Source organism: Bubalus bubalis, chromosome 1 (assembly GCF_019923935.1).
Source record: "Bubalus bubalis isolate 160015118507 breed Murrah chromosome 1, NDDB_SH_1, whole genome shotgun sequence".
Lineage (NCBI taxonomy): Eukaryota > Metazoa > Chordata > Mammalia > Artiodactyla > Bovidae > Bubalus > Bubalus bubalis.
Window position 1 is genome coordinate 108,625,596 of NC_059157.1, and position 20,268 is coordinate 108,645,863.

The 20,268-nt window shown below is 39.3% G+C and overlaps 1 long non-coding RNA gene across 5 annotated transcripts in view; it reads right to left on the reverse strand.

Annotated features, from left to right (window-relative positions):
- The window catches only part of LOC123333416, a 79,399-nt gene extending 67,579 nt beyond the window's left edge, over positions 1–11,820 (reverse strand). For 4 of the 5 annotated variants that reach the window (XR_006550757.2, XR_006550750.2, XR_006550752.2 and 1 more), the window contains exon 1: positions 11,538–11,820. This is a non-coding gene — a long non-coding RNA (uncharacterized LOC123333416). The remainder of the gene's footprint in view (positions 1–11,537) is intronic. The other variant, XR_006550753.2, reaches the window with a different exon arrangement.
- Positions 11,821–20,268: the final 8,448 nt, after the last annotated feature.

Here is a 20,268-nt window from a genome sequence, read left to right on the forward strand (position 1 = left end):
GCTGAAACTTTGGCGACCTCATGCGAAGAGTTGACTCATTGGAAAAGACCCTGATGCTGGGAGGGATTGGGGGCAGGAGGAGAAGGGGACGACAGAGGATGAGATGGCTGGATGGCATCACCGACTCAATGGACGTGAGTTTGAGTCAACTCCGGGAGTTGGTGATGGACAGGGAGGCCTGGCATGCTGCGATTCATGGGGTCGCAAAGAGTCAGACACGACTGAGTGACTAAACTGAACTGAACTGAACTGAATAATTCTAGAACTCTGTGAATATACTTAAACCACCAAACAGTACATTTTAAAATGGTAAATATTATAACTTGTAAAGAATATTTTAATAAAACTATGAAGAGTTGACTCATTGGAAAAGACTCTGATGCTGGGAGGGATTGGGGGCAGGAGGAGAAGGGGACGACAGAGGATGAGATGGCTGGATGGCATCAATGACTTGATGGACGTGAGTCTCAGTGAACTCCAGGAGTTGGTGATGGACAGGGAGGCCTGGCATGCTACGATTCATGGGGTCGCAAAGAGTCGGACACGACTGAGTGACTGATCTGATCTGATCTAATTATATAAAAACCACATTGTTTATCAAAAAAGTAAATAGAAGAGGACCACATAAGGAGGAGAAAAGAATATTTTTAAAAGGTAAAAAAAAAATTAAGCTGAATTTGCAACTCAGTGCCACTGGTTCTCACTGGTTCTTATTTTTCATTCATAATTTAAGCTGGAAAGAAAAAATCTGGTGTGACTATTTAATAAATTGTCAGAAAAGTGAAAGGGAACTGTAGAATTCTGGAGGGTTATTTCAGGTTTTCCATTTGTTTCAAGTTCATAGCCTTTGCCTCTTTAATTTTTCATGGAAGTTTATTATTAATAGCCTATTCTTTCTGAAATTAAAATCACACTGAAAATACACAATTAGGTTCTGACATTGATAACAATAGACTGGCCTGTCATCAATATGTATTAATACTTGGAACTGGAACTTAGTAAAAATATCTCCATTTCCTTTCACATAACCTAACAAATAAATGCTGTGGTGTCTTTTGATTTGAAAAAGAAAAGAGCAATGTCTCTTAGGTTAGTTTCAAAGAGCTCTCTCTTTTCCTACCCAATCTTATCAGCACTGCCCATATATTTGAAACATCTAAAGATGTAAGAAAGAAGAATGAAAGCAGAGGAAAATAATAATTTTTAATTTTTTTTTTTCAGATCATTTTCTTCATCATTGTCAACTTGACTTTCCTTAGAATTCCCAGCTTGGAGTTTGTACAATCCAGAAGAAAGCTACAACAATGTTAGATTATTTTACACATATAAAATGAGATATAATAAATTAAACATTTTTCCTTAAAGTGGAATGCATTCCATATAAATTTCAGTCTGAATAAGCAGGAAAAGTGAGGCCATAATATCCCCCAATTACTGGCTTATATGTTTTCCAAACCCTGGCAGGTAAGGAACTAGGAGGCAAATAGTGATCATTACAATTGAGTGTTTGACTTTGAGCTCAGTTACTTCTGAGTTCAGAAGTAAATTAGTTAAAGTCATAGTGACTTTAAGTTTAGTCACTATCTTGCCGACAGAAGTAAGTTTTTACTGGAACATCAACAGAGAGAGGAAAATGATGATGATGAAATAAATAACTGACAGGTAACAGCAATCAAATCAGCTGGAATTTTGCTCCATCCTCTGATGCAAAAATGTTTTTATTGTCTTTTTTTCTTTGTAGATTTCATGATTTTTGTCTTAACAGTAACATACTATCAATTTTTCTATTAAAAAAACAGACTCTTAAATGGTAGGGAAAAGGTGTAACTTGGTAGGCAAAGTAGAAACTAGGCGAACATACTGGGCCATTCCCTAGTTTTTCACATGCCTAAAAATAATTAGTTCCTAATTACTTGCCTTTGGGATTCTCTGTCTCTTTCTCCATAGGGAAGATAAAACTAATGTATTATGAGTGGACATTCTTTATATTTATATTGTTTATATTCACTGCACTAATCAAGTTATGTCAAATCTATATTGGTGATAAAGATCACAAGGTACAATAAACAGGGGAGAATAGAAAAAAATAAAAAAGAAAGCTACAAGAGCTGACCTACCCTATCAGATATTAAGAGAAATAGTATAAAATTTGTACAGTCAAAACAATGCATTTCTGATGCATGAATAAATACACATGGAACAGTATAGAAAGTTCAGAAATAACTCAAGTATATATAAAAACTTAGGATATCATAAAGATAGCATCTAAAACCATCAGAACAAAAGTAGATTACTTAATAAGTTGCTCTGGAACAAATGGCAAACTGTTTGAAAGAAGACAAAATGATACCTATACTTCATACCATACATTAGAATAAACTCCAACTGGACAGGACCTACATGAAATAAATTAAACTATGTCATACTAAAGGCAGAGAAGCAAATGGCACCCCACTCGAGTACTCTTGCCTGGAAAATCCCATGGACAGAGGAGCCTTGTAGGCTACAGTCCCTGGGGTCGCTAAGAGTCGGACACGACTGAGCGACTTCACTTTCACTTTTCACTTTCATGCATTGGAGAAGGAAATGGCAACCCACTCCAGTGTTCTTGCCTGGAGAATCCCAGGGACAGAGGAGCCTGGTAGGCTGCCGTCTATGGGGTCGCACAGAGTTGGACATGACTGAAGTGACTTAGCAGCAGCATACTAAAAGACATCACAGCTGAATTCCATTTAACATTTGTGTAGGCAAGGACTTTATAATTAGGATTCAAAATCTTGGGTTCCAAAATCACTGCTGACGGAGACTGCAACAATGAAATTAAAAGATACTTGCTCCTTGGAAGTAAAGCTATGACAAAACTAGATAGCGTATTAAAAAGCAGAGGCATCACTTTACCAAAAAAGATCCATATAATCAAAGCTATGGTTTTTCCAGTAATCATGTGTGGATGTGAGAGTTGGACAATAAATAAAGAAGGTACAGTGCCAAAGAATTGATGCTTTCAAATTGTGGTGCTGGAGAAGACTCTTGAGAGTTCCTTGGACAGCAAGGAGATCCAACCAGTCAATCCCAAAGGGAATCAACCCTAAATATTCACTGGAAGGATAATGAAGTTGAAGCTCCAATATTTTGGTGACCTGATGTGAAGAGCCAACTCATTGGTAAATACCTTGATGCTGGGCAAGACTGAAAGTAAAATGAGAAGAGTGCAGCAGAGGATGAATGGTTATCATCACCAACTCAATGGACATGAATTTGAGCAAACTTCAGAAGATAATGAAGGACACGGAACCCTGATGTGCTGTAATCCACAGAGTTGCAAACAGTCAGACACAACTTAGCAACTGAACAACAATAACAAGGTAAAGACTTCATAATTTAGGATTCAAAATCCAGAGGCAGTTTTTAAAAGATAAACTTGATCTTAAAAAAATTTTTAACGTATTTGAATAACAAAAGACCATAAGCAAAATTAAAGACAAGTGACAATGTCGGAAAGAAAAGCTTTGCAATATCTATCATAAATGGATATTAAAACTCTATAAGGAATACATAAGGAACTCTACAAAATTGGGGGCCAAAAAAACAAATCTGATGGAAAATGGGGAAAAGACAAAAAAACAATTCACAAAGGATACAAAGTGTCACTTAAACATGTGAAAAGATAGGTAACTCATATGGAATGAGTTAGTAATGATGCCTCTAAGAAGATGAATTTTGCATTTTATCCTTTTGTGTGTGTGTGTGAAAGTCACTCAGTTGTGTCTGACTCTTTGCAACCCCATGAAATATATAACCCATGGAATTCTCCCAGCAAGAATTCTGGAGTGGGTAACCTTTCCCTTCTCCAGGGGATCTTCCCAACCCAGGTCTCCTGCATTGCAGGCAGATTCTTTACCAGCTGAGCCACCAGAGAAGCCCAAGAATGCTGGAGTGGATAGCCTATTCCTTCTCCAGAGTATCTTCCCAACCCAGGAATCGAAACGGGGTCTCCTGCATTGCAGGTGGATTCTTTACCAACAGAGGTATTTACCTCATTGGAAGAGCTGATCTTCATTACTTATCATTGTCAGGTACAATATAGGGCAAAGGATCTGTTCAGCTGATTCTTATGTCAATTTCTATGTGCTTCTCCTGTTTTCATCACACCTGCTGTCTCATTTTCAAATGTATTTGGTGCCCCTATTCCAAAATTTGTCTGGGAGTCTAAATAGCACTTATATTGTTTTTGTGCCTTTGTTTTTCATGCCCATCTACTTCCTAGCATCTGAAATATATCTCTATGTTTTCTTCTATACTTGTTGTTTATGTTTCCACTTTTTTTATTCCTAAACCATGACTTTATTGGAGCTTTGGTTGGAGTGGAGATAAACCTGAATTTCTTACGTATTTTTCCCCAACTTTATATAGGAATAATTGAAAAATATAGTTGCATATATTTAAAGTATACAGTGTGAGGATTTGAAATAAATTATGGAATGATTACTAAGCTATGATTATATTTGGGGGCCTCTGAGGCAGTGAGAATACTTCAACCAGGTGGCCAACAGAAGAGATTCTAAGCCAAGGGAATTCCATTGGTTTCTTGATTTTCACATGAAATGTTCTGGTTGTGAAACAACAGAGTTAAGTGTTTCAGAGCAGCGACTCTCCAACTTACTATGTAAGCTCAGAGCCTAAGTTGCCTTGGAATAAAAATAGATATAATAATAGTATCTACCTGACAAGGCTCTTTTGATGGCTAAATGACTTAATGCCTATAAAAGCCCTGAGGGCAGTGTCAGCCACAAAATCATCATTCAGTATGTATTAGTTTTTATTACAGTTCCCACAAAGTCCAAAAACCAGCAGTTATGTCTATTTTCAACCAATCCTATGGTAGAAACTCTAAGCAGTGTCATGAGATTAACTGTCATTTGTACTGTGAAATTTTAAATACTCAGACCATCTCACCTGGTTCTATTTGGTGCTTAATTTTCTCATATCCACAGTTACACATTTAAGTAACAGCAATGGGGGAAAAGCATAGTGTCAACTTTCTGTCCATTCAATTTGTTTCTAAGCAGTTCACTAGATATCTATTGACTATACAGAACGCTAGGTTAGGTATATTAGAGGATAGAAAGATTTATAATAGGGACTGTCTTCTAGGAGCCTATGTGGAATAATAACATAATATGGTTAAAACTATGTATCATAAAAGATTTAAGTAACATTTCATAGGGAAAACAGAAAAGACAGTTAAAGGTAATATTGGATTGCTGAAATATAATTGAAAAACTGAGTCACAAGATTTCTATTGAAACCATTCCTGAATTATTTTAATAAATCTTTTAATACCAGGGATGGATTTGCCATGAAATGAATGCAACTTTAGAATTCAGGGACCTTTATTTACATGGGGCTCCTACCAAGCCCTATGAGATATTCTACAAGTATGTTCAGGTGGTTACGTTTATATAAAATTTGGAAAAGTAAGGTGTTTTAAAAAACGATTTAAAGTCTGACTTTTGTGGCAGATGGCGCTGGAGTGACTGTGAGCATTTGGGGACCTCTACAAAAGAGAATTCCAATGGAGAATCTACCTCATTTGGGTTTGGTGGGATACAAACTACGTGGCTCACAGTAAGTTCTGGTTTAGGAACAGATTCCAAAATACTTGTACCTTTCGATGCATGAACCCACTTAGTGTGGTGCACGCAGTGAGTATCAGAGGGCCTGTTTATAGTATGAACATGCCCTACAGGTTTCAGTACACAAAGTATCAGGATAACGGGGAAAGAAGGTTTGAAGTGTGTGCAGCCAGGAGGCAGCCTGTGGATATTTCTTCCAGTCACCAGTGGTATACAATTAAAAGCTGTGCATTCAGTTTTCATGGAGTCTAGTCAAAACAATGCCACCTGTCAGGCATATACTCAGTAAGACAGCAAACACCGTTACCAACATATCACAATTTTTTAAAGGAAAACTGTGCATAAAATTGAATTACCGGAATTATTTTGCTTATAGGGAACACACCTGTTCTTCCAGAAGCCAGGACACCAGAATGTGAAGCTATGTGTTGATGCATCTCAAGGTATTGGGCTGTATCTTAGCACATCCGATGCATCATGCCCTGATGTAGTCTGGCATGTCCAGACAAATCAGTGAGCAAAGATTGCCAGTAAGGCCACAAAATAGCCTGAAGAAACAAGTGTTCCAGTGACCAAAACCCTCATACCTGTTGATCAGTAAGTCAATGAATTCAGTTTAAGAGTAACTTGATTACACAATTATGTAGTTCAATACATAATGGAGGCATAATTTTTAAATGCCTTTGATTTATATTTGTGTATTCCTTGATTTCAGACTAATTTTACATTTTTATACTTATTGATTGTACCAAACTAAAACTACTGCAGAGGTGTGGGAGGCAGGTAATTAATTAAGATTTGTGCTATTTTGTGTATGTGAGATACTTGTGATATTTGTCAGTTTTTTAAAATCTGCAGGGTTTGTGTTTTTTTCATTTTCTAAACACATATTCATTTTCACACATTTTGGTCTAGTCATATTTTTTTTAAGAGGGACATAAATTGTACATACTGGGACCCACAGCATGGGGTCATGGCAAGGTTGTCAAGATTTTATCTAGGCACACACTTATCCATTAGTGTGATGCCTATCACACAAGGGCTTCTCAACAAGTCTTGGCACTAAGTGTTATTTAAAAGAAACCAGCAGGGTGCTTGACATAGAACAGGGTCAAAGACTTACCTTCTTCCTTTCTTTACCACTTTTAAAAACTCACTTATCTGCTGTAGAACCCAGTAGCTTCACTGAATTACAATAACAACCAATAAACAATAAGGACTATGTGGCTTTTTGTATTTTTTACCTCTAAGGTACCCAATAATGTGCATATGGTCCAGAGCTTGTAGGCTAGAAAAGGCAAATATAGAATACTAGAATAAGAAGTACAACCTCAAAGCTTTCTAGGAAGGTAAGAAGGAACACACACATAATAGCCATACACACTTGAATAGAGTGATCAAAATAAATAAAGATGCAATCAGTGTCCAATTAATTATTCACCATCTTGCTTTTTTTCATTTTTTAAGTTTTCCCCTTTCTGTCTCTCTCCATAGAAGTTCTAATATTCCCTTTATTATTCTTTTAAAACACTTGTACCATTTTTACCTGTTATTTTCTTCTACACTGTTACCACTTTAATTTTTAAAATTCTGAATTGTGTTTTAATTTCTCCTATATACACTTTTAGTTCTTCTCCATATTGCAATATCTTATACAGTCTTTATCTTTCACTCCAACTACTTCATATCTGCTTTTCCACCCTTCCCCTCCCCTGGGTCATGTAATGCCCTCAATCTCCCACGCCATTCCAACTCCACTTTTTAACATTTTCCTATGCACTGTTTCATAGCATCACCCTGTAGGAAAAGCTAATTGCTTTGGGAATTGCTAATCCCTAAAGCCAATGGGAAACTTTGGAATCTCCTATTAGTCTCAAGACTGAAATCCTGCCTCAATCAGAGATAATTATTATACTAAGCAAGAGAATTTCAATAGTCTTCTCAAAATGATCCCAAAGATGCCACCTGCAAAGCTGCTGCCTCATTCAGCTTTAGCCACTTTCAATTAACTGAACAGCATAGAACACTCCCGAGGGATCAGGAGCAAACAAAATCCAAATTACAAACAAGCAGAGATAGCTGAAGCAATTAAGCCCTTGGTAGCTTAACTCCAGGTGCCCAGAAGTCTTGTTCAGGCCAAGGACCCAATTGGAGTAGGTACTATATTAAATCAGCCCAATCCCAGGAAGCAGCTAATAACTGATAAATTTGGGCTGTGTAGACAGTATATAATTAATAAGAGAAAGAAAGGGTGGGGGGACTTGTGGCCTGAATAATCTGGTTTTGTACTCTGTACAGCCCAGTTTCACAAGGTAATGTCCAAATCTGTACAAACTTGACCTCTCTTAGTACAACACAATATTCTACTGTAAAATTGCATTATATAATTCCTTAAGACCTTATCAGATAAACTAAGCCAAGTTGCTTTTCAAATAAATTACACCACCAGCAGAACTAAGTGGATCTCATTTGTGGAATTCAGCAAAAGAACTGGGGCGGGGTGGAGTGGCACAGAAGTTGGAAAGTCTAAACAGAAAAGGAAACAAGAAAATGTGTGTGTGAGTGGTTCCAGTAATGGAGAGACTATGAAAACAATAGTCCCCAGAGTGAACCACCACAGTGATGCATATCTGATGATGGGGTCAGGGAAACATTCAGAGGGGCTCACATTTTAACTCAGTGCTGGATTACAGGAGTCTCTGCCAAGCTTCTTCTAGGAGGAGGCAGATGCTAAGTCCCAGTTCCCCTTTCGCTGTTTCCCCTTACTCTTCCCCCTCCCCTCCCAATGTTATCATCAGTGGAGCAGCACAGAAGGAGAGTTCTGGGACTGAAGAGGCTTATCTGTAATAGCAGCTTATCTATAGCTAGCAGTAAACCTTGAAGTTAAAACTAAAGAATTCTAGCCCTCCTGCCATTTCCCTTTTTTTCCAAAGCTATTCTAATTCGTTAGGAGTTTCTTTTACCAGTTTATGCACTCTGATCAATCAAAGGGGGCAATAAATGCAAATTCAGACCCTACTGTGCTCCAGAAACCATGAGAGGCTAGGAACACAAAGACAGACAAGATACTCTCCCTGATACCAAGGAACTTACATCACTGTTGAGGATATAGCGCATAAACATTAAAGGAATAAAAAGTGTTAGACACCAACTGGGGTATGTTGAATTACAGTACAGATGAGTAGGCTCTGAGTTCAAAGGGCAAAGAACTGAGGGCCTGGTAGTTAGGCTCTTGCTGCTGCTGCTGCTGCTGCTGTTGCTAAGTCACTTCAGTTGTGTCCAACTCTGTGCAACCCCATAGATGGCAGCCCACCAGGCTCCCCTCTCTCTGGGATTCTCCAGGCAAGAACACTGGAGTGCATTGTCATTTCCTTCTTCAATGCATGAAAGTGAAAAGTGAAAGTGAAGTCACTCAGTAGTGTCCAACTCTTAGCAACCCCATGGACTGCAGCCTACCAGGCTCCTCTGTCCATGGGAGTTTCCAGGCAAGAGTACTGGAGTGGGTTGCCATTGCCTTCTCTGAATTAGGCTCTTGAGGTGCACACAGAAAGTGAATATGGTTTAATGATGGAGTGGAGGAGCCCAAGCAGCCAGAAAAAGGCTGGTGGCATGAACAAAACTATTTGAAAAATTAGGTTGACCTTTGGAGGGAGTAAGCCAGCCTGGTGTGAGCAAATTCCTAAGAAACTGAAGGAAAACTCAACTCAGCTTCTAGAAATCAATCTAAAGTATTGGGACCTTATTCTACTAAATGTGGGAAAACAACCATGTGTTTAAGGAAGGACAAGCTTGCTCAGTTGTTTGTTTATGAAGGTACTGTGGACAAAATAATGGCACTTGCCATTTCAGTAAGCAACAAATGTTGCCCATCAAACCATCCATTGCTGCAGCTGCCCCTCATTGGGGCACCCCAGGGGAATTCAGGATGGAGAAAAAGAGAATACCGCCCTGCCATGAATAGCTAAGATGTATATCAAGGGAATACTTTCAATGAACCCAGACTCTTGCATCTTCCTATACATGGAAAAGCATGAAAATCATTAACTTAAGATGTCTATTTTTTTGTAATTTGATGTTTGATTACTTTTATTTCCCCCCTTAGGAAAAACTCCTATACATCCTGGCTCCTGCTTTATTTCTTTGGAATAGTTCCTCAGAGCTATCTGAGAGGCTATTTTCTGGACTATAGTCCTTCCTCAGTTGGGTCTCAAATAAAACCTAACTCTCAACTTTTAGGTTGTGCATTTTTTTTTTTAATCAACAATGTTCATATGAAGGTATTTATCAATGATCCATTTATTCCCTACCTTACTACTTAAAGAGATTTAAGCCTTATAAGAACAGAAATCTATAACATCTAAAAAAACAAGTAGGTAAAAAATATTGTATAATACCTATATTTATCAAACTATTCCAAAAAATTGAGGAGAATGAAACACCCCCAAAAATCATCCTGTAAGCCCACCAATATCCTGATACCAAATTAGACAAATACACACACACACACAAAAAATACAAATCAATCCCTGATGAATATAGAGGCCAAAATCCTCAACAAAAATTAGCCAATCAAATTAAAAAATATATAAGGGACCATACATACACCATGATCAAGTGTGATTTATTCTAGGGATGCAGCTATGGTTCGATATTTGTAAATCAGTAAGTGTGATACACCACATTAGGAAAAGTATAAAAATGATTTTACACATGATTATCTCAATAGAAAGATAAAAGCATTTGACAAAATTCAACATGCACTCATGATAAAAACTCTCAAAGTGAGTATAGAGGGAATGTATCTCAACATAACAAAAGCCTTTTATGACAAACCTACAAGTAACATCATACTCAACAGGGGAAAGCTGGAAGTTTTTCTCCTGCAATCAGATACAAGTCAATGATGTCCCTCTCACCATTTCTATTTAACACAGTATCAGATGTCCTAGCCATAGCAACAGACAAGAAAAAGAAATAAAAGGTACAAACTGAATGGGAAGAAGTAAAACTGTCACTATTTGCTGATACATGACACTCTATATAGGATACCCTAATGGCTAGAGCCAGACATCCTGGCGGCGAAGGCAATGGCACCCCACCCCAGTACTCTTGCCTGGAAAATCCCATAGATGGAGGAGCCTGGAAGGCTGCAGTCCATGGGGTCGCTGAGGGTCGGACATGACTGAGCTACTTCATTTTCACTTTTCACTTTCATGCATTGGAGAAGGAAATGGCAGCCCACTCCAGTGTTCTTGCCTGGAGAATCCCAGGGACGGGGGGAGCCTGGTGGGCTGCCATCTATGGGGTCACACAGAGATGGACACGACTGAAGTGACTTAGCAGCAGCAGCATGACAGACTCCTGCCATCTTCTAAAGAAAAGTAACTGTCCAATAACCAATCTGCTTTTTGCCTAGTACAACTTCCTTGTTCCTGCTAGTTTATGCCTATAAAAGTTATTCCTTTTGTACAGGTCCTCAGAGCTCCTTTCTATATGCTAGACTGGATGCTGCTGGATTGACATCAATTTTTGATTAAATAAACTCATACATGTTTTAATATGCCTCAGCTTATCTTTTTGCACTAATGACAATTAAAAAAGAACAATCCTGCTGAATTTAGAGTCCCTAGTGATGTTGGGTGGACTCCAGGTCAGTGTGGATAATGACACTGGTTTAGCAAACCTTAACTAAACGTTAACTAAAAAGTACACTAAGGCTTCTGGTTTCTGGTTTCACATACAAGAAGCTTAGAAGATGTCATTCTGTCCTGACAACAGATAAAAACTGAGTGAAAAATTAACAAGTATTCCTGGATCCTTAAGGAAGAGAAGGACCCAGGGCAAATTGCTATCCCCCAAATTAGAGAGACAGACAGGTGAATACAGGGAGGCACAGCTTACCAGAGCAGAGACTCAGTAGCTGAATCCACCACAGGAACCAGTGCCAGGAAGGAGAGTCTTGACTGTAATGGACAAACTGCTGCAGGCTCAGTGCTGACAACTTTGAGAGTTAAAAACTCCAAGGGACCCAGTCATGGAGTGAGGGAAGGACACAGTACTGTGAAGTTTACCCCCAGGAGCACTACCAGCTTCCCTCAGTAAATGTCAGAGAAAAATCCCATCCTTCTTTGCAGGGAAAGGGAAAAAGGAATCATCTGTTCTTAACAAAGCTGCTTTCAGGATAAACTAGTTAACAGTGCCTCACCTGTTGGGGAAGGGAAATATCCAACTCCTGTCCCACCTACTGGGGAAGAAAAAAAATTGACAAAGACCTGTGAAGTTCTCTGGCCAGAAGAACATGCCTGTTAAATGACCGAGACCTTATTACAGGACTGTAGGATACATCCCCTCCCCCACACCTCACAACCACATTGTTAAAGAACTGTCTACAGCAGTTCCTTTTATTCAGTACATATGTATGACTATCAATAAAAAATTATATACAGAATTTGAAGGGGAAAAGATCAGAATATAAAAAGAACTTCCAAACAGTAAGAAAACAAACAATCCAATTAAAACATGAGCCAAAGACCTTCAGACACCTGACCAGGAAAATATTCACATGCCAAACAAGCATATGAAAAGATGATCCACCTCATATACCATCAGAGAAATGCAAATGAAAACAATGATGAAATATCACTATATGCTTACTAGCATGACCATAATCTGGAACACTGACAACACTAAATGTTGGCAAGGATGTGGAGCAATAGGAACTCCACAAATTGCTGGTAGGAATGCAAAATGGTACAACCACCTTGGAGGGCACGTGTAGATTTCTTGAAAAACTGAACATGTTTTTACCATATGATCCTGCCCTCACACTCTGGTATTTACCCAAGGGAGTTAGATCCTTATGGACACACAAAAACCAGCACACATATGTTTATAGCAGCTTTTATGATAATTGCCAAAACTTGGAATCAGTTGATATGTCCCTTAGTAAGTAAAATGGATAAACGGATAAACTTGGTACACCTAGACAATGGAATACTAAAAGAAATGAGCTCATAAAAATAAATGGAGGAGACTTAAATGCATGTTACTAAGTGAACTAAGTCAGTCTAGAAAGGCTACATATTTATGTTTTCAACTGTTTGAGATCCTGGAAAAGGCAAAACTGGAGAAAGTGAAAAGATCAGTGATTGTCAGGGTGAGGAGTGGGGAGATGAACAGGCAGAGTACAGAGGACTTTAAGGGGAGCTAAAATACTCTGTATAATATAGTGAAGGATATATGTCATCACAGGGCTTCCTTCATAATTCAGAGAGTAAAGAATCCACCGGCAATGCAGGAGACCTGAGTTCAATCCCTGGGTCAGGAAGATCCCCTAGAGAAGGGAATGACAACACACTCCAGTATTCTTGTCTGGAGAATCCCATGGACAGAGGAGCCTGGCAGGCAACAGTCCACAGGGTCACAATAGAACACAACTGAGCAACTGAGCATATGTCATATACATTTGCCCAAACCCATGGGACGTACAACAACACAAGTAAAACCTAAGGTGAAACAATAGACAATAGGTGATTTTGGTGTGTAAATGTAGGTTCATCCTTGACAAAATATGCCCATTCTGGAAAGCGATGGTAATAATAGGGCATTTTGTGCATCTGTGGGGACAGGGACTTATGAAAAATCTCTTTCAATTTTGTTACAAACCTAAAGCTTCTTTTAAAAATAAAGCCTTTGGAAAATAACTATACTAAGAAAATGTTCTCAGTAATTAGAATCTTCCATAACTTAGAGGAGTGAAAGAAGTCCACAAAATCCTAGTAAAAGTCCACATTTATAGCTTACTTTCTCTAGAGATGACTAAGGATAAAAAGTGTTTTTGTCTGAGCTCAATTCCAGGTAAAATATTTTACCATAATATCTTCTACTTAAAATCAACGACATTTGTAGATTCCACCCTAATAGTAATGATCCAATCAACTAGCCTTTCTTTTTTTCCCTACATACAACTCTCAAGGTGGCACCTGTGAAATTCTCCTTTAATCAGTCTGTCATGGTTGTGTCCCTCTGATCAATAAATGAATATTCTGCCTGGTGGTCCAAAGCAGATCTCTATGTCAGTCATCCTGTTTCTTCTCTCATTGTTTCATGTATTTCTCTGCCTACTTTCTCTAAAGCAGATTCTTCTTTGTTTTTGTATTTTTCTACAGTTTCTTTCCAACAGTCCTTGAATATTTCTGAAGTGTCCTTCTCCATGGTTCTCAAGTATGGCTATACGGATACCATATCATACTCAGGACATCACTTTCAAAGAAAAGACAAATATTTCCTGAATTTCCAGTTTTTCAGGGTACAAAATAGATTTTTCAAAATTACCTTTTTGTTTGTTTCACTTTGTTTAATCATATATCATACTAACCAGGGAGGAGTCCATTTTGAAAAGCAAGCTTATTTTTAGCTTAACTTTTCTTCCCTCAAAAGTTTAAATCTTCCTTCTCCCTGTTAAAGTAGAGATAGAACAAAGAGGCAATGAGCACCACACAGAGCCAGAAGGCAGAAGTACCCAGAGAGAGGCGGCCTGAGGGACCAGCAAACAGGGACAAAAATTACTACTGGAAATGAATGAATGTGTGGCAGTTATTTTGCAGACCATATTAACAGAAAGCAAAAGTTCATTAGAAATCATTAGCAAGAACACTGCTATTTCATATGCAAACTCAGGCCATAATAGACATTCTGATAGTTTATAGGAAAGTGCTTGATACAAAGAAGTGGTCATTTCCATACAGAATATTAATGGAGCAGAAGAGGCTTAGCCAAGCTTGAGGGCAAGAGAAGAAATTCAAAATATCCCAAATAGGATGGATTCCCTTGGCAACACAACAGCTAGCTGATTGTATCAAGCCCTAACAAGAAGAAATTGGGAATTAATGCCAGAATTTTTCTTTATTTTTTTGTGTGTGTGTTTGGAGCCATTACTGGTCAGATATTTGAAAAAAAAAAAAATTTAAAGCAAGCATTAAACTAATGATGCATATGTATTTTATACACATTTTTTCATTTAAAACATATAAAGTCACATATAAATGTAATATTTTTACATTGGACCGGAACTGATGACATTATGGGTCACAATTCTTTCATTAACCACAGCCATAGGCATTGTCTATTTTTTCCCATTTCAGTGCTTTAAAGTGAAACAAGAACTTAATTAAGTTTACTACTTGTAAAGCAACCTGAATGCAAAATCCTCCCAGAGTTTACACCTCTTTTCTTTTTCTCTCATCTCCTTTATCAAGTCTTAGCTAAGCATTTAACTTAGCTTTTATAGAATGAACAACAGTCTCTTTTCACACTTATACTTCATCTGTTTAAGTGTTATTTAATTTAATTACTTCAAGTTAATGAAAGCAAAACAACTAACAAGTTTAGGAATAAACACAATTGATTCTGACGCAAATTGATGGGTGGAAAAAGTGTGCTTAAGACTCTGCACATACCAGGCAGGACGCACCAGCTGTCAGTATCAAGCTTGCTACAGGCACTATTCAGTGTGTTTTACAGAAAGAATAGAGAATTTCAGTTAATTTGGAGCTGATTGAGTACAGGTTGGTATCTATTATGTTTGGCATAAAATTTTCTTCATCTAACTTCATAGTGAAGAGTTTAAATCTTTCTGTGTATATTGATGATGTTTCAGCCCTATTCACATAACCCATGTTCTCCTGGGCCACACTACCTCCAAACGGAACACAATACAAGTAACAGAATGGAGTTACTCTGGATCAGCCTTATCAACTGAAGTTTTGGATGGTAAAGCCCCATTTTATTCCTCTTGACTCTGGAAATCCCAGAAGGTTACCAGAATATCTCACCCATAATTGCAGCCTTCCTGGATCCCATATGTGATCCTTCTCTTCTATTGCTGCCAGTGACAGGCGGGAGGGACAAGGACCACTGGAGGAGGTAGTGTGGAACCCTGGCCACTCTACCCTCCTATTCTACTCAGGATGAGCCATCTCCTGTTCCTGACACTGATCACCATGCTAGTGAGACTCTCCACTCTGCATTATACCTGATTTCAGATCCTTCAACAGTCAACTTGAAGAAGGAAGAAAAAGCCAGTACCCTTCAGATAAACACAATGGTGTGATCACTCATCTAGAGCCAGACATCCTGGAGTGAGAAGCCAAGTGGGCCTTAGGAAGCATCACTATGAATAAAGCTAGTGGAGGTAATAAAATTCCAGCTGAAAGTAAAAGTCGCTCAGTCATGTCCAACTCTTTGTGACTCTATGGACAATACTGTCCATGGAATTCTCCAGGCCAGAATTCTAGAGTGAGTAGCTTTTCCCTTCTCCAGGGGATCTTCCCAACCCAGAGATCAAACCCAGGTCTCCCATATCACAGGTGGATTCTTTATCAGCTGAGCCACAAGGGAAGCCCAAGAATACTGGAGTGGGTAGCCTATCCCTTCTCCAGCAGATCTTCCTGAACCAAGAATTGAACTGGGGTCTCCTGCATTGCAGGTGGATTCTTTACCAACTGAGCTACCAGGTCTTCCCAGACATCCTGGAGTCAGAAGTCAAGTGGGCCTTAGGAAGCATCACTATGAATAAACCTAGTGGAGGTGAGCTATTCCAGCTGAGCTATTTCAAATCCTAAAAGATGATTCTGTGAAAATACTGCCCTCAATATGCCAGCAAATTTGGAAAACTCAGCAGTGGCCACAGGACTGGAAAAATTCACTTTTCATTCCAGTCCCAAAGAAAACCAATGCCAAAGAATGTTTACACAACTGCACAATTGCACTCATCTCACATGCTAGCAAAGTAATGCTCAAAAGCAAGCCTTCACAGTACATGAACCAAGAACTTCCAAATGTTCAAGCTGGACTTAGAAAAGGCAGAGGAACCAGAGATCAAATTGCAAACATCTGCTGGATCATAGAAAAAGCAAGAGAATTCCAGATAAACATCTACTTCTGTTTCATTGACTACATTATAGCCTTTGTGTAGATCACAACAAACTGCGGAAAATCTCAAACAGATGGAAATAATAGACCACCTTACCTGCCTCCTGAGAAACCTGTATGCAGGTCAAGAAGCAACAATTAGAAATGACATAAAAAACAGACTGGTTCAAAATTACGTCAAGGCTGTATAATGTCACCTGGCTTATTTAACTTCTATGCAGAGTACATCATGTGAAATGCCAGGCTGGATGAAGCACAAACAGGAATCAAGATTGCAGGGAGAAATATAAAAAACCTCAGTTATGCATATGACACCACCCTTATGGCAGAAAGTGGGAGGAACCAAATAGCCTCTTAATGAAGGTGAAAGAGAAGAGTGAAAAAGCAGGCTTAAAATTCAACATTCAAAAAATGAAGATCATGGCATCCGGTCCTATCACTTCATGGCAAACAGATGGGGAAACAGTGACAGACTTTCCTTTCTTGGGCTCCAAAATCACTGCAGATAGTGACTCGAGCCATGAAAATAAAAGACGCTTGCTTCTTGGAAGAAAAGCTACGACAAACCCAGACAGCGTATTAAAAAGCAGAGACATTACTTTGCCAACAAAGATCCATATAGTCAAACTTCAAAGCTGCGGTTTTTCCAGTTATCATGTATAGATGTGAGAGTTGGACCATCAGGAATGCTGAGCACCGAAGAATCGATGCCTTTGAATTGTGGTGTTGAAGAAGACTCTTGAGAGTCACTTGCAAGGATATCAAACTAGTCAGTCCTAAAGGAAATCAATCCTGAATCACTGGAAGGACTGATGCTGAAGTTGAAGCTCCAATACTTTGGCCACCTGATGCAGACAGCCGACTCATTAGAAAAGGTCCTGATGCAGGTAAATATTGAAGGCAGGAGAAGGGGACAACAAAGGATGAAATGGGTGGACTCGATAGACATGAATTTGAGCAAGCTCCAGGAGATGGTGAAGGACAGGGAAGCCTGGTGTACTACAGTCCATGGGGTCCAAGAGTCCAACACGACTGAGCGACTGAAAAACAACAACAATGTACTATGAAGCTGATGATGCTTGAGTTGTAGCTCCCCTCATTTACACCATCTCTTTCAAGGCCATGGACCTATTTGGGTTGCTTCTCTTCAATAACTCCCCTCCATAAGATATGTCACATCCAGCTTCAACCAATTCCTTTCGTTCCAAATATTTATTAGGTATGAAGCAGTTCTACCTTGATATCTTAGCATCTCACAGAGATCAGAGTAATATGTTTTTTATATCAGCTGATACAGTTCTCAAGGGAGACTGGTGGGACTGAAAACAATCTCCTCCAACTTCCCTTTCTCACCCATCTGTGAGGGCTCATTAGCTTCACACAGGGTTGGCCAGCCTCAACTTTCTTGACTCACTCCAGAGTAAATTTCTCCCCTTGAAGCTACTTGGTCTCTAAATCATACAGAATCTTTTGGTGGACTTTCCTTCCCTCTTTCATCCATGAACATCAGTAAGCATGACATATTTTCACACATTTAGCTCAGACTATGGAAACTCACTCTTCTCCATCAACATTTTGTACTCTTTATAAAGGCCTGAATGAAAGAACTCCTCAAGGCATTGTTAGACACAAATATAGAACTCTAACTGGCAACTGTAGGATGTTTTGGGGACTTGAATAGATATTAGAGAAAATCAGAGTGGGATAGTACTTAAAGCAGTAAAAAGAGATGTTTTTTTCCTCAGAAATTATTGCAAAAGGAGGAAAGAGACCTCTGTGTAGAACTGGGCTCAATTCCAAGTACAACAAGAACAAGTGGGGATTTATAGCCAAGAAGAAGTTGGGGGAAGGCAAGAAAGATCAGAGGATGGAAAATTACTAAGAGGAAACATAGATAATCTAAAAGGATTCTTGTTGAAGGTAGGCCAGAGTGATCAGCTATTACCTGGGGGGTGAGCAAAATGAGGAAATTTACTCAGATATTGAAGGTGAGGGATTCTCTTTAAGTTACTCAGGAGGACTCTTATAACTAAGCTCCAAAGGACAAGGCCTAAGGATGTAGCCTAGCTGAAAAAGGACTCAAAGGGTCCTTTTTAAAATTGATCATGGAGAGAATCTTTGTCATAGTTAATCCTCATGAGTGGGCTTCCCCAGTAGCTCAGTGGTAAAGAATCTATCTGCAATGCAGGTGATGGAGGAGACTTAAGTTTGATACCTGGGTCTATCCCCTGGAGTAAAAAATGGCAAACCACTCCAGTATTCTTGCCTGGAAAATTCCATGAACAGAGGAGCCTGGAGGCTACAGTCCAAGGGACTGCAAGAAGTCAGACACAACTGAGCGCACTACATGAACACATACACACACACACACACCTCATGAATAATTAATCTCCTCCTAAGCACAGCCTTAGCCACGTATATTTCCTTTGAGGCAAGCTACAGATTACATCTATTAAAAAAAAAAAAACTTTTGCTAGAACCCACACATAAGTCAATTATTGTTTCATTCTGAAGCTTCACTAACTTAGCAGAAATCAAATCAAGAAAGTCTAGTAACACCTATTATCAATCACAAAAGTTCTTCAGTTAATACAAAGAAGAAAAAAAAAGAAAAAGTTAGTCGCTCAGTTGGGTCCCACTCTTTGTGATCGCATGGACTGTAGTCCACCAGACTCTTCTGTCCATGGAATTCTCTAGGCAAGAATACTGGAGTGGGTACCCATTCCTTTCTCCAGGGGATATTCCCAACCCAGGGATCAAACCGGGTCTCCTGCATTTCAGGCAGACTCTTAATCATCTGAGACACCAGGGAAGCAGGCAATTACAATCTGTTAATGCAAACTATTACAATCTGTAAGAGGAAGAAGGAACTCATGTATCTGATTCAGATTTAGCAACATTAAGACTTCTGAAAAGCAGAGGGCCAGTCAGAACAAAGGGACATTTCAGGAAAAATGAGGGAGCCTTGACCTGGAGAATAGCAACACTGGTTGCTGGTGAGAAGCAGCTTCTTCATCTGTTTGATTTTAGACTTCATGATTTCATTGGACCATCAAGCTGCTCCCAAACCAGGTAAGTGCATACGTAAGAAATGAGAAACTATCAGGAAAACTCTGGCCTTGGTAGGACAGTCAATGACTCACAGATCTGGAGGCAATGTTTGCAGTCACATTGAAATAGTTACTTTTGAATTGCTTAGGAACTTTGCCAGTCACCAAAGATAAACTAATAATGCCAAGTATCATAGCACTGAGAGCCCTAAACCTCAGCTGTGAGGCATCATGGAAATATTTGCAAGGGAGCAGGCTTCTCCAGAGAAGGTGATGGCACCCCACTCCAGTACTCTTGCCTGGAAAAAATCCCATGGACGGAGGAGCCTGGTAGGCTGCAGTCCATGGGGTTGCGAAGAGTCGGACATGACTGAGCGCCTTCACTTTCACTTTTCACTTTCACGCATTGGAGAAGGAAATGGCAACCCACTCCAGTGTTCTTGCCTGGAGAATCCCAGGGATGGGGGAGCCTGGTGGGCTGCCGTCTATGGGGTCACACAGAGTCGGACACGACTGAAGTGACTTAGCAGCAGCAGCAGCAGGCTTCTCAGTGGTGATAGGCATGGCACAGTGGGAAGGTGGGGAGGACAGCTGGAGCACATATGACCCCATAACACAGCGGTTCTTCACTGGGGACAATTCTGCCCCCA